The following is a 12,979-nucleotide window of genomic DNA, read 5'->3' as shown; positions in this document are numbered from 1 at the left end:
ATGAGTTTATTACAGTACCTTAAGGTGGTGATTTGTTTTCTTATACTAACGGAGCTCATGAGATTTTCTGTTGAGTTTTGTGTTGTGAAGTTTTCAAGTTTTTGGGTAAAGATTTGGTGAATTTCGGAACAAGGAGTGGCAAGAGCCTAAGATTGGGGATTTCCAAGGCACCCCAAGGTAAAATTCAAGGACAACCAAAATCCTAAGCTTGGGGATGCCCCGGAAGGCATCCCCTCTTTCGTTTTCATCTATCGGTAACTTTACTTGAGGCTATATTTTTATTCACCACATGATATGTGTTCTGCTTGGAGCGTCTTGTATGATTCGAGTCATTGCTTTTTAGTTTACCACAATCATCCTTGCTGTACACACCTTTTGAGAGAGACACAAATGAATCGGAATTTATTAGAATCCTCTATGTGCTTCACTTATATCTTTTGAGCTAGATAATTTTGCTCTAGTGCTTCACTTATACCTTTTTAGAGCACGGTGGTGGTTTTATTTTATAGAAATTATTGATCTCTCATGCTTCACTTATATTATTTTGAGAGTCTTTTAGAAAAACATGGTAATTTTCTTTGGTTATTAAATTAGTCCTAATATGATAGGCATCCAAGATGGGTATAATAAAAACTTTCATATAGAGTGCATTAAATGTTATGAGAAGTTTGATCCTTGATAGTTGTTTTGAGATATAAAGGTGGTAATATTAGAGTTGTGCTAGTTGAGTAATTATGGAATTGAGAAATACTTGTGTTAAAGTTGGTAAGTCCCGTAGCATGCACGTATGGTAAACGTTGTGTGACAAATTTGAAGCATGGGGTGTTCTTTGATTGCTTTCCTTATGAGTGGCGGTCGGGGACGAGCGATGGTATTTTCCTACCACTCTATCCCCCTAGGAGCATGCGCGTAGTGCTTGGTTTTGATGACTTGTAGATTTTTGCACTAACTATGTGAGTTCTTTATGACTAATGTTGAATCCATGGATTATACGCACTCTCACCCTTCCATCATTGCTAGCCTCTTCGGCACCATGCATTGCCCTTTCTCACCTCGAGAGTTGGTGCAAACTTCGCCGGCGCATCCAAACCCCGTGATATGATACGCTCTATCACACATAAACCTCCTTATATCTTCCTCAAAACAACCACCATACCTACCTATTATGGCATTTCCATAGCCATTCCGAGATATATTGACATATAACTTTCCACCGTTCCTTTTATTATGACACGCTCCATCATTGTCATATTGCCTTGCATGATCACGTAGTTGACATCGTATATGTGGCAAAGACACCTTCATAATTCTTTCATACATGTCACTCTTGATTCATTGCATATCCCGGTACACCGCCAGAGGCATTCACATAGAGTCGTATTTTGTTCTAAGTATCGAGTTGTAATTCTTGAGTTGTAAGTAAATAAAAGTGTGATGATTTTCATTATTAGAACATTGTCCCATGTGAGGAAAGTTCTTCGAAAAAAAGAGAAAGGCCATAAAAAAAGAGGCCCAAAAAATGAGAGAAAAAGAGAGAAGGGGCAATGTTACTATCCTTTTTCCACACATGTGCTTCAAAGTAGCACCCTGATCTTCATGATATAGAGTCTCTTATGTTGCCACTTTCATATACTAGTGGGGATTTTTCATTATAGAACTTGACTTGTATATTCCAACAACGGGCTTCCTCAAAATGTCCTAGGTCTTTGTGAGCAAGCAAGTTGGATGCACACCCACTTAGTTTCTTTTGTTGAGCTTTCATATATTTATAGCTCTAGTGCATCTGTTGCATGGCAATCCCTACTCCTTGCATTGACATCAATTGATGGGCATCTCCATATCCCATTGATTAGACGCGTCAATGTGAGACTTTCCCCCTTTTTGGCTCTTCACACAACCTCCATCATCATATTCTATTCCATCCATAGTGCTATATCCATGGCTCGCGCTCATATATTGCGTGAAAGTTGAAAAAGTTTGAAAAGACTAAAGTATGAAACAATTGCTTGGCCTGTCATCGAGGTTGTGCATGATGGGAGCATTTTTGTGTGACGAAAATGAAGCATGGCCAAACTATATGATTTTGTAGGGATAAGCTTTCTTTGTCTATGTTATTTTGACAAGACATGATTGCTTGGTTAGAATGCTTGAAGTATTATTATTTTTATGTCAATATTAAACTTCTGTCTAGAATCTTTCGGATCTAAACATTCATGCCGCAATAAACTTCTGTCTAGAATCTTTCGGATCTAGACACTGCTCGTGGTGGACCCAGCTCCGCTCGGTTGGGGAATCTGCCATACTGAGTGTTCTTTCTCATGGACAATAAGTAACATATTTAATGAGATATTATCTGATACATCTCCAACGTATCTATAATTTTTGATTGTTCCATGCTATTATATTATCTGTTTTGGATGTTTATGGGCTTTATTATGCACTTCTATATTATTTTTGGGACTAACCTATTAACCGAAAGCCCATTGCAAATTGTTGTTTTTTGCCTATTTCAGTGTTTCGCAGAAAAGGAATATCAAACGGAATGAAACCTTCGCGATGATCTTTTTTGGAACAAATGCAATCCAGGAGACTTGGAGTGGACATCAAGGAAGCAACGAGGCGGCCACGAGGTAGGGCGGCGCGCCCAGGGGGGCCAGGCGCGCCCCCACCCTCGTGGGCCCCTCGCAGCTCCACCGACCTACTTCTTTCACCTATATATACTCTTATACCCTGAAAACACCTAGGGGGGCCACGAAACCACTTTTCCACCGTCGCAACCTTCTGTACCCGTGAGATCCCATCTGGGGACCTTTTCCGGCGATCTTCCGGAGGGGGATTCGATCACGGAGGGCTTCTACATAAACACCATAGCCTCTCCGATGATGTGTGAGTAGTTTGCCACAGACCTTCAGGTCCATAGTTATTAGCTAGATGGCTTCTTCTCTCTCTTTGGATCTCAATACAAAGTTCTCCTCGATGTTCTTGGAGATCTATTCGATGTAATTCTTTTTGCGGTGTGTTTGCCGAGATCCGATGAATTTTGGGTTTATGATTAAGATTATCTATGAACAATATTTGATTCTCCTCTGAATTCTTATATGCATGATTTGATATCTTTGCAAGTCTCTTCAAATTATCAGTTTGGTTTGGCCTACTAGATTGATATTTCCTGCAATGGGAGAAGTGCTTAGCTTTGGGTTCAATCTTGTGGTGTCCTTTCCCAATGACAGCAGGGGCAGCAAGGCACGTATTGTATTGTTGCCATCGAGGATAAAAAGATGGGGTTTATATCATATTGCTTGAGTTTATCCCTTTACATCATGTCATCTTGCCTAATGCGTTACTCTGTTCTTTTGAACTTAATACTCTAGATGCATGCTGGATAGCGGTCGATGTGTGGAGTAATAGTAGTAGATGCAGAATCGTTTGGTCTACTTGACACGGACGTGATGCCTATGTTCATGATCATGCCTAGATATCATCATAACTATGCGCTTTTCTATCAATTGCTCGGTAGTAATTTCTTCATCCATCGTAATATATGCTATCTTGAGAGAAGCCACTAGTGAAACCTATGGCCCCCGGGTCTACTTTACATCATATAAGTTTCCGATCTACAATTCTAGTTTACTATTTATTTTGCAATCTTTACTTTTCAATCTATACAACAAAAATACCAAAAATATCTATCTTATTATCTCTATCAGATATCACTTTCGTAAGTGACCGTGAAGGGATTAACAACTGCTTTATCGCGTTGGTTGCAAGGTTCTTGTTTGTTTGTGCAGGTACTAGGTGACTTGCGTGTAGTCTCCTACTGGATTCATACATTGGTTCTCAAAAACTGAGGGAAATACTTATGCTACATTGCTGCATCACCCTTTCCTCTTCAAGGGAAAACCAACACATGCTCAAGAGGTAGCAAGATCCAATATGAATATGACACCAACCATGGGTGCAAATCCATAAAACATATTCTTATAATATACTGAACAACCATTGTAATCTTATTTATAAGAATAACCATCATTTATCAAACATAATCGAGAGATAATGTTCTTAAATAACTTCGGAACAAAATAACAGTTACTTAGTTCTAAGATAAATCCTAACGGTGAACTTAAAGACATGACACCGACGTCTTCGGCAGTAATCCCATCACCATTGTCGACAAGCATCACGACTTCATTTCTTCCTAGCTTGCGAATCTTCCGTAGTCCTTGCGTCGTGTGGCAAATGTGAGCAACAGATCCGGTATCAAATACCCATGACTTGGAATTTTTGGCAAGTAGAATATCAATAAAATTAACTTTTATAACTTTTATACCTTTACAAGAAGACATGTTCTTCTTATCCGCCAGAACTTTCAAGCAATTTCTTTTCCACTGTCATTTCTCTTTTTAGTAGAAACATATAGTCTCACAAGAAGCTCTACCCTTGTTCATTCATGTTATAACAGTTGACTTTTGATGTTATAATCTCAATGTATAACAAACAACTTTAGGTCAATTCAATATAATCGTTCTTCTAATGTCATACTCTCAATGTTGTTTTAGGACTATCCTTACACTTAACGATATCCTAAGATCCGGAAAACATGATCACAAACAACACTTGAGCCAGTCCTAGAGGCAAGATTAGGAACCTAATTTTGCCTTTTATCATTCCACACGTGCATATGAGTTTTCCACTAAATCGCATATTCCACAATCATAAAAGTTATAACATAGAATATAAACTCTCAATTATGAATACCAAAATATAACAATACAATATTATTGCCTCTAGAGCATATTTCCAAAACTGATGTTTTAGGCGTTTTCAAAGCTCTAACTTGTATGCAGCTCCTGAGTTTCGTAACCCAAATGGTACGAGTGGATTGTTCTTAATGAGGCCGCCCTAATAGTAGACTACTACGCAATAAAAGGGGTGAAAAAACAAAGGGATAAACATTTCAGGCAATTCATAATAACATGATATGGTATAGCCCTGGACATCGGGAATGTCTCCATGGTCCTCCGAGGTCTTCATGAAAATTCTCCAAAATGCTACTGTGGCGATATTTTGAGAACATCCAGCGTGGCAACTGATACGTCTCCAACGTATCTATATTTTTTATTGTTTCATGCTATTATATTATCAAACTTGTATGCTTTATACGCAATTCTATATCATTTTTGGAAACTAACCTATTAACCTAGTGCCCAGTACCAGTTCCTAATTTGTCTATTTTATTATTTCACAAAAAACCATACCAAACGAAGTCCAAACGCGATGAAACTTTATAGTGATTTTTTCTGGACCAGAAGGGGCCCTAGAAGCTTCGAGGGGAGACCAAACGCCGCACGAGAGAGGCAGAAGCTCACAGGACTCGTCCCCAGGGGGGCCTGTGAGCTTGTGGCACCCTCGCAACTCCGTTTGACCTAATCCCATGCCCATAAATTCCCTAAAATCCAGAAACCACCAGAGCGAGACCCAAAACAATTATTCCACCATCATGAGCCTCTGTTCTTCCATGATTCCATCTGGAGGCCTCTGGTACGTCTCCAACGTATCTATAATTTTTTATTGTTCCATGCTGTTATATTACCATTCTTGGATGTTTTATAATCAGTTTATAGTCATTTTATATCATTTTTTGGTACTAACCTATTGACATAGTGCCAAGTGTCAGTTGCTGTTTTTTGCATGTTTTTTACATCACAGGAAATCAATACCAAACGGAGTCCAAACACAGCGAAACTTTTTGTGGATTTTTTTGGACCAGAAGACATCCAATGGACCGGAGAAGCACCTGGGGGGTGCTCCGAGGGGAGCACAGCCCACCAGGGCGCGCCTAGAGGCCCAGGCGTGCCCTGGTTGGTTGTGCCCACCTCGAGTGCCCCTCAGACCGCCTCTTTACTCTATAAATACCCCAATATTCCAGAAACCCTAGGGGAGTCGAGAAAAATCAATTCCAGACGCCACAAGTTCCAGAAACACCAGATCCAATCTAGACACCATCACAGAGGGGTTCATCATGTCCATTGGTGCCTCTCCGATGATGCGTGAGTAGTCTTTTGTAGACCTTCGGGGCCGTAGTTAGTAGCTAGATGGCTTCCTCTCTCTCGTTTGATTCTCAACACAATGGTCTCTTGCAAATCCATATGATGTAATTCTTTCGCGGTGTGTTTGTTGGGATCTGACGAACTTCGAATTTATGATCAGATCTATGTTTTTATCCATGAAAGTTATTTGAGTCTTTTGATCTCTTATATGCATGATTGCTTATAGCCTCGTATTTCTTCTCTGATATTTGGGTTTTGTTTGGCCAGCTTGATTTATTTATCTTGCAATGGGAAGAGGTGCTTTGTGATGGGTTCGATCTTACGGTGCTTGATCCCAATGACAGAAGGGGAACCGACACGTATGTATCGTTGCCATTAAGGATAACAAGATGGGGTCTATTCTACATAAATAGATCTTGTCTACATCATGTCATCATTCTTATTGCATTACTCCGTTTCTCCATGAACTTAATACACTAGATGCATGTTGAATAGCGGTTGATGTGTGGAGTAATAGTAGTAGATGCAGGCAGGAGTCGGTCTACTAATCTTGGACGTGATGCCTATATAATGATCATTGCCTGGATATCATCATGATTATTTGAAGTTCTATCAATTTCCCAACAGTAATTTGTTCACCCACCGTTTGCTATTTTTCTCGAGAGAAGCCACTAGTCAAAACCACGGCCCCCGGATCTCTTCTTTAATATGTTTGCCTTCGTGATCTATTTTCCTTTGCTTTTATTTTCAGATCTATTAAACCAAAAATAAAAAAATACCTTGCTGCAATTTATTTTATCCGAGATCTATTCATCTTATCTATCATATTTCTATCACGTCCGTTTGCTAATTTTTGGCGCCGTTATCCGAAAGGGATTGACAACACCTTTAACACGTGGGTTGCGAGTATTTGTTATTTGTGTGCAGGTGATGTTTTATGTAGTCTTGCTTGGTTCTCCTACTGGTTCGATAACTTTGGTCTCATCACTGAGGGAAATACCTACTGTCGCTGTGCTGCATCATCCCTTCCTCTTTGGGGAAATACCGACGTAGTCTAGCAGACATCAGCCTCCGCCAGTACTCTGCCAGAGGGGGTACCGATCATGCAGGGCCTCTACATCAACCTTGACGCCTCTCTAATTATGCGTGATTAGTTGCTCACAGGACCTACGAGTCCATAGCAATAGCTAGATGTCTCTCTCTCTCTCTGATCTTCAATACAATGTTCTCTTCGGAGATCATTATGATGTAATCTTTTTTGCGGTGCGTTTGTTGGGATCCAATGAATTGTGGGTTTATGATCAAATTGTTCATTGAAAGTAATCGAGTTATTTCTGAACTTTATGTGTGTGATTGTTATAGCTTTGTACTGATCATGCCATGAATAACATCATAACTATGCACTTTTTTCTATCAATTCCCAACAGTAATTTGTGTTCCCACTGTTTGCTATGTTCTTGACAGAGATGCCTCTAGTGAAAGATATGGCCCCCGGGTCCATTCACCTTATATTACTAAAACCTTAAATAACTTGCTGCAATGTATTTACTTTTATTTAGTTTTACAATTTATCTATCTACCACTATCAGGATTAATCCTTGCAATTAACGAGTACAAGGGGATTGACAACCCTCTTGCTCGCGTGGGTGCAAGTATTTGTTTGTGTGTGTTCAAGTATTGACGACCTTTGTTTGCGTGAATCTCCTATTAGTTCGATAAACCTTGGTTCTTTACCAAGGGAAATACTTTATACTACTATACTACTTCACCCTTCCTCTTAAGGGAAATCCCAACGTCTATCACAAGTAGCAAGAAGAATTTTTGACGCCATTGCTAGGGCGACTTCGTCAAACAAAGCAAGGTACGTGCACACACACAGAGAGACACACATGCATGCACACACACACACACCTCGTTTGCTTGTTTTATTTCTTTCCTAGTTATGCTATTCTTATCATTAACACACAATAGCAGAAAAGAAAAGGGAAAATAAATTGGCTATGGATCTTCATCCACTTGCTAATTTTTTCAAACTTTCTTCATCCTGTAAACCAATAGCTAATAATGAAGAAGTGATAAAAAATGTTATTGGGATACATTTACTAAATGAAAAGCATGATTGCAATGATGTTAGTATTAATTCTATGAATGTCAACTGTGCTAATGATCATGATTGGGTTGGTAATTGTAGTGCCTCTTTCAATCTTGAAAATTCATTTGAGTCTCATAATGAATCTACTATTGATAATAATTGTAAGACTATTGAAAGTGGGTTTGGAAGAGTGCCAACTTTAGGTAAAAAGAATCCCACATATTTGGAGAGTGTTTAGTCTTATGATTTTTTTTTATAAAAGTGGGTTTGGGGAGGTCATGACTTTAATTGATGTTAATACCACTATTTTGGAAGATTATTGATAACCCACAAGTATAGGGGATCAATTGTAGCCTCTTTTGATAAGTAAGAGTGTCGAACCCAACGAGGAGCTAAAGGTAGAACAAATATTCCCTCAAGTTCTATCGACCACCGATACAACTCTACGCACGCTTAACGTTCACTTTACCTAGAACAAGTATGAAACTAGAAGTACTTTGTAGGTGTTTTTGGATGCAAGATAATAAAGAGCGCGTAAATAAAAAGTAGGGGCTGTTTAGATAAAGAAGCAATAAAGTTAGTATAGCGAGTGTGGAAAAGTGGTGGTAGGAGTTGCGAAATTGTCCCTAAGCAATTCACTACTTTACTAGACCGATAGCAAGTTTTATGTGGGAGAGGCCACTGCTAGCATGTCATCCCTGACTTGGAATTCTATGCACTTATGATTGGAACTATTAGCAAGCATCCGCAACTACTAACGTTCATTAAGGTAAAACCCAACCATAGCATTAAGATATATTGGTCCCCCTTCTATCCCATATGCATCAATTTCTATGCTAGGCTGGAGTTTCTGTCACTCTTGCCCTCCAATACATAGTCCTATCAACATACAACTAACCCTATGGTGTGATCCACGCGCGCGCTCATATGATGGGCACCAAAGGACAACAACATAACCACAAGCAAATTAAATCAATCATAGCAATTCATCAACCACCGATAGGACAACGAAAATCTACTCGGACATCATAGGATGGCAACACATCATTGGATAATAATATGAAGCATAAAGCACCATGTTCAAGTAGAGGGTACAACGGGTTGCGGTAGAGTGGACCGTTGTAGATAGATGGGGGAAGGTGATGGAGATGTTGGTGAAGATGACGGAGGTGTTGGTGTAGATCGCCGTCACACGATGATGGCCCTGGCGGCGTTCCGGCGCCACCAGGAGAGAGGGGGAGAGAGCCCCCTTCTTCTTCTTCTTCTTCCTTGACCTTCTCGAGCCCCTCCGAGATTGGATCTGTCTCTCTGTCTATCTCTGTTTCTGCGTTCTCAGATTCTCCCCTTTCACCATTTGTTATATTCCCAGAGATCTGTAACTCCGATTGGGCTGAAATTTTAACACGATCTCTATCCGGATATTAGCTTTCTTGCGGCGAAAGAAGGGCATCAACCGCCTTACGAGGTGGCCACAAGGGCCCAGGGCGCGCCTGACCCCCTGGGGCGCGCCCACCTGCCTCGTGCCCCCCTCGGGCATCGTCTTGCGTTGATTCTTCTTCCCAAAAGTCACATATATTCCAAAAAAAATCCCCGTCAGTTTTTATCCCGTTTGAACTCCGTTTGATATGGATTTACTGCGAAACAAAAATATGCGACAAACAGGAACTGGCACTGGGCACTGGATCAATATGTTAGTCCCAAAATGGTATAAAAAGTTGCCAAAAGTATATGAAAGTTGTATAATATTGGCATGGAACAATCAAAAATTATAGATACGACGGAGACGTATCAATTATAAAATACGTATGCATGTGGGCCATGTAAAGAATATGTCGTGTGATAACTATATCGTTAAATTTTATTATGATCCTACATGTCATTATTTTGAGAGAGGCAAATATGGTTATAAAAATCCTCATGTCACTAATTTACATCTCTTTGTGTTAAAAATATTAATGCTTCACTCTTCCTATTTGCATATGCTAAATATTGCTTGTCTTGATAATTTGTTTTTCTATAAAATGCCTATGCATAGAAAGAGGGTTAGACTTAAATGTTTTTGTTACATGTTATATGATGCTCTCTTTGTTCCTTAATTTTTATCATTTATGTGAGCATTATTGAAATCTCAAGCCTATCTTTATGGCTATAAAGAAAGAGCTTGTTGGGAGACCACCCAAAAGTTAACATCTTCCTCTATTATTGTGCGCAAACATGATTATTGCTACTCCAGTGATTGTATTTTATCTTTTAATTAGTGTTTGTGCCAAGTGAAGCCTTTGTGATGATTTAGATGATAGTTGAATTGATCTATGCAAAAACAGAAACTTTTGCGCCCAGCATTTGAATTTACATTTTTAACTGGAATGTGATCTTTGTCTGAATTTTTTACACATTTTATAGATACAAATTTCCTGCATTTTCCTAACCTTTTGGAATTTTTGGAGATACAGAAGTATGGTTTTAGTTCAGACCATTACAGATTGTTATGTTTTAGACAGATTTTGTTTTTATTGCTTGGGTGTTCTTCTTACTTTGCTTTTTTCCTTTTCTTTGTCTTTTCTTTTTTCGTTTTCTATAAATCCGTGAACATTTTTTGAAATCGATGAACTATTTTTAACATTCGTACTTCCTTCAAATCCCGTGAATTTTTAAAAAAAATCAATGCTCAAATTATTTGAAACAATATAAAAATAGGTGGCCATCTTAGTAGGAAATAGCAAACGAAAAAAAGAACCTTGTGAACCAGATTTTCAAAAGAAAAATAAGTTCATTGATTAAAAAAAGATTCACGGGTTTAGAAAAAGTTCAACGAATTTGAAAAGAAGTTCACGGATATTCAAAAGAAGAGTCCACGGAATTGGAAATAAGTTCACGGATTTTGGAAAAAAATCCTAAAATTGAAACAGAGTTCGTTGACTTAGAAAAATTCACAGATTCGAGAAAGTCCACGAGTTTTGTAAAAAGTTCACGAATTTGAAAAAAAAAAGAATTGAAAAAAGTTTCACGCATCACACCAGCTCATGTTGCTTCTTGTTTAAAGTGAGGTTCTTTGAAAATTTGTACTAAGAAATTGATTCTAAGAAGACAGATTCTTGGAAAAATAATTTGTACTAAAATGTGCCATAAAATAGATCATTTTATGATTTTTGCACTCGTCGTATGGTCATTTTCTCATGTACCAAAATTTAAGTTTCTTATGAATGTTTTTATACGGATTTACAAGATACCTTGAAAAGCTTCAATACAAAGAAATATATCTTACAAACGTTGATGTGAATTTTATGCACAAAATATAACCATCCACGGCATGAAAAAAAACTGAAGATGAGTAACTTGGAGTGGAGTAAAGTAAATTAGCTCGTTAGATGATTTTTTTTCGCTCATCATGATAAAAAAGAAATAAAAGAAAAATTGTATAAGGAGCTTGCACGAATAAAATAAAAGAAGAAAGATGAATAAATGTTCATAAGAGGTGAGGCGACCTGATTGGTTGGTGCAGTTTGCACCTAAAGAGGAGGTCGTGAGTTCAAAGCACCTTATGCGCCCTTTTATTTTAGCAATGTAACAGGAAAAAGGAATTAGCAGACAAAAATGACAAATGGGTGGAGGACAAGTGCACGTCATGGTCAACACTGCCGCTCCCTGGCCCACCGGCCAGGCGAATCCCGGTTGACATTTGCCACTTCAACGATTTTATGCCTCAAACGATGCCAGGGTTCGATTTAGACCGGGATTGCATAGTTCATGGTGTAATTGACAGGGATTTCGATTTAGGGGTTCATTTCGCCCAACCTCTACAAGTTCAAGGTTTAAAATGGACTTTATTCATTTTGTGATGATGCGTCACTTTGGATGAACTATGTTTTGTGGCTTTATATTTGAATTTGAAATGTATTGAAATTGTGAGCGATATGATAAACATTGTTTAAATTATCTTTTTATGAAGTTAGAGTTTTTTAAGGTATAGGAAGAGGGATGGAAGCAAAATAGAATATACATAATGAGATTTAGATAATCTTGTACAGGAGAGCCAATCAAATCTCAAAATTTTCTCCCACCTATTATACTCAGACTGATTTAGATAACCAAATTTACCAAATCAGTTGGAGATGCTCTTGTTGGATATGGGCGCAGACATGGAGCACCAATGCATGCATGCACAACGCACAGTTGCACGCCCTCGAGACAATCCATTCCAATGGTTGCTAATTTGCCATTACTGCTGGCATTGGACCAGAATTTTTCAACTAACTACCGGCGCATGCTCTCTCTCTCTCCCCCTCTCTCTTTCTCTCTGCCACAAACTTCTTTTCCTGGTCTTACTGGACCTTCGAAAGCAGCAATGCACACCAAATGCGTGCGTGCGTGCGCACAGTACCGTACGTGCCCTTCTCCAAGCACAGAGGTACTGTGGGACAGTAGGAGTACTATACACCATTTACTCCATGCAACAACTTCTCATACTCCATTTAGAATAATCCTTTTCAATTCAATGCCGATTCAATCACAACAAGCCAAGCAATGAGGAAAGAGAAACGAGCAAGAGAGAGAGAACATGCAACCAGTAAACACACAATCCACTCCCACTAGCGCTGACTCGGCCTTTTTTGACTGGATAAAATGAGGAGTAAATTTTGATCATGCCCCCGAAAATGTGTCTCAAATCTGTGGAAAATGCCCGGGCTTTTCCAACATTTTGACACATCGCGAGCCGTTTCCTTTGAATATGCAGATCCGGTCCTTTTGACCGGATAGGTACCAAGATTTTTTTTCTTCATACCATTTTCTTTCCAGGCAGGAAAACCCGGTTTTCCTGAAATCTCTGATTTTTCAGAAT

Source organism: Triticum urartu, chromosome 3A (genome assembly GCF_056163025.1).
Source record: "Triticum urartu cultivar PI428250 chromosome 3A, HENAU_Tu73, whole genome shotgun sequence".
Classification (NCBI taxonomy): Eukaryota; Viridiplantae; Streptophyta; class Magnoliopsida; order Poales; family Poaceae; genus Triticum; species Triticum urartu.
The sequence above is the reverse complement of the archived record's forward strand: the minus strand, read 5'-3'. Positions refer to the sequence as shown.